Below are 3,183 nucleotides of genomic sequence, written 5' to 3'. Positions count from 1 at the left end.
AATGGATAAAAGGAAATGTATCTAGACGTATTTTAGTTTTAGATACATCTCTTTTTATCCATTTTGATGACAACTATTTTCGGACGGAGGGAGTAGAAAACAGAGTTGGTGATGATGGTGTGTGTGCCATCCTGCAATATAGGTCATCGGATTTATATCTAATGGATAGGAAAGAAACTATGGAAAATTTGCAAAAATATACCCACATGTCTCTCCATGTCGCAAATAAGGCCTTCCCTCATTCAGCCTTTTCTCTCACAAGATAAACTACTCAGACAAATGCATCTTGATGTTCCGTGCAACGCACGGGCAGCTAGCTAATTTCTTTTAAAATAGTTGCTGCGATAATTGGGTTGAACTGATATATTTTATGTCTGCCCCGAATGATTTTAGATTCACTAGTAGTAACAAAGAAAAGGTTGCCTTGTTAATTAACAGAAAACAGGGTGAAAACTATCACATGAGGCCGGTAAAAACAAGGCACACTGGGTTCAGCGTCATCGTCACTACAGCTGTGCGCACGCGAGAAGTCTACATATCGAGGGGGCTACCGAGCGAGGCACTGAGACACAATGTTTGAGAGAGAAACCAATTGACAGATTATGATCAGATCGAGTTGTCACCCTTCTGCTATCATTGTTGGGGGGGAGAGAGAAAGACGTATCGAGAGTGTGCGCGGTAGGCACAGAGGCACAACTAGCGAGTGTGTGTGTGTGTGTGTTTGAAAGAGGAGTAGATAGATTATTATCAAGATCGATGTGCCACCCTACTCCTTCGGTGCCGGGTAGTGTGTGTGTGTGTGTGTGTGTGTGTGTGTGTATGTTTGAGAGAGAAGCCAGCCGATAGATTAGTATCAAGATTGAGGTGTCACCCTACTCCTTCGGTGTTGGGAAGTGTGGGTGTGTGGGTGTGTGTGTGGGGGGGGCAGTAACACTCACATATCTCTACTCTTATAAAAAAACAGAGTTGGTGATGACGGTGTTCCTGCCATCCTGCAATATAGGCCATCCGATTTATATTCGACGGATAGGAAGGAAACTATGGCAATTTTGCAAAAATATACCCACACCCCTCTCCGCATTTGCAAATAAGGCATTCCGTCGTTCATCCTTTTGTCCCAAAGATAAACTTCTCATACAAATGCATCTTGATGTTCCATGCAACGCATGGGCATCTTTCTAGTAGGGAGAAGGAGTTTGTGTGACACATATCTAGCTATATTAAGGGATAGGTAGATAGCATATGTGTGAGAGACATTATTATACTTTGAGACATTAGTGGTTGTGGGTGGGCAGAATTAAAGGGGTGGGCGTGTTAGACATAGAGAGCGTGTGCGTTTCATAGTGAGAGACTTGTAGGATGGGGTAGAAAGACGAATTTAACCCTGACGGAGGGAGAGAAATACACGAAGTGCGTGTGTGTGATTCCGATGCCCACGGGGAAATGAGATATGTATGCGTGTGAGAGAGATTGCACAATTCATTCACGTATCACTATCTAGCGATCGTGGACGTGCATCGCTTGAACATAAGTCAATATCTACTTCGTATCGTGGCCAAAGGTACAATATCGATTCAATGCTATAAAGATTGGACACTCACATATCACATTTTTTCTATTTAAATAAACCCTTTCAGTTGTGCATGCCAAAGTTACAGTGATGTTTCTTCAAACAACCAATGTAGCTATCATGTACATGCACCATTGTTACTCTTGCATTCAAATCCATTAGTCTTGGATTATTTAAGTTTCTATTTTGAAGTAATTTATGTAATATTCATATATGAATTCAACGGGTACGCAATTTATGAAATGGAGGCTATGTAATAATATGAGGTAACACTTTTAAGTAGCTCACTACAATATCCATTTCTTTTTGTGCGCCTCTACACTAACACGTCAATGCATTATGTTTAAAGTAAATAACCAATGGCACTAAATTATCTATTTACACGAGGAAATACATAGGCTGAGCGTTTGATCCCTTTTTTTTATGAACGCGCCACTACACCCGTACGATTGGCCGCGCCCGTGTGAACGTCCAAGTTATCGGTGCATCATCCCAAGTTATTGTCTTTTTTATGGTGTGGACTTCACACCAGTTATTAACTGCTGACTCGTACCCCGTGTACACAGTCTAGCATGACCTTTTCACTAGGACAGTCCAAAATTAGTTGAAACCGGATACGAACGATCCCGCGGGCGGCAAAATCTCCTGCCTCCTTCTAAAATTTCTGCCACCTTAGTCTTTAGCATGCGAAATCCCCCTTTTGTCCTTGGTGCACGGAGACCAATAGTTACAATACCGCCCTCATCTACATGATAGGTCAGGGCTGCCACTACAAAAAAAGGACACATCCGTGACATTTTGGGCCGAACGAAATTTTTTTCTGTCATACATATGACACTTCTATGACGATAATTGTGACAAAACCCGGTATGATAACAGATGTGGTGGGCTCCTACTTTTATGACAAAAAATCATGACAAAAAATGGGCTTTTCGTCCTGGGCAGGCCGGAGACGCAGCTGCATGACATTCTTTGGGCCGTCCATGACGGAAAAAACCATGGTAGAAGCGAGGGGGAGGAAAATTTCAGGGAGTTGCTGGTTATGGTGGGAGGTCGGGGGCGGAGCGATGCGCGTTTCTCTCATACGTACACGCGTGTGTGCGAGGCGTTGGGCTCTAACTGAACCCAAGCGATTGCACTGCAGGCTACGCGTTACTGAACCCGAGCGATCGATCGATGGCTGTTAACTGAACCCGATGGAGTGATTCCTTCGCTACTGCTGCTAACTGAAGCCGATCGATGCTGCCTCTGGGATGAACAGTGAGTGTTGCGGGGGCAGGGGGGTTGGATGAACAGTGAGCGGTGGCGTTGCCTCTGGATGAACAGGAACCTGTGGTGTGGAGGGATGGATGAAGAGTAGACAGTGGAGGGGTGGCCGTGGAGGGGTGGTTGAACTGGACCCTGTGGTGTGGAGGGCTGGATGAACAGTAGACGGTGGATGGGTGCCCGTGGAGGGGTGATTGAACAGTAGCCGGTGGAGTAGCGCGCGGTGGAGGCTGGATGAACAGGAGCCCGTGGAGGGTGGAGGAGGTCGACGGTAGCCCGTGGAGGCTGGAGGAGGTCGACGGTGGAGATGAACAGTATCCCGTGGAGTCCCATTTTGTGGTACGCCA

Source organism: Triticum dicoccoides, chromosome 2B (assembly GCF_002162155.2).
Source record: "Triticum dicoccoides isolate Atlit2015 ecotype Zavitan chromosome 2B, WEW_v2.0, whole genome shotgun sequence".
NCBI lineage: Eukaryota > Viridiplantae > Streptophyta > Magnoliopsida > Poales > Poaceae > Triticum > Triticum dicoccoides.
This window is presented reverse-complemented; position numbering follows the sequence as displayed.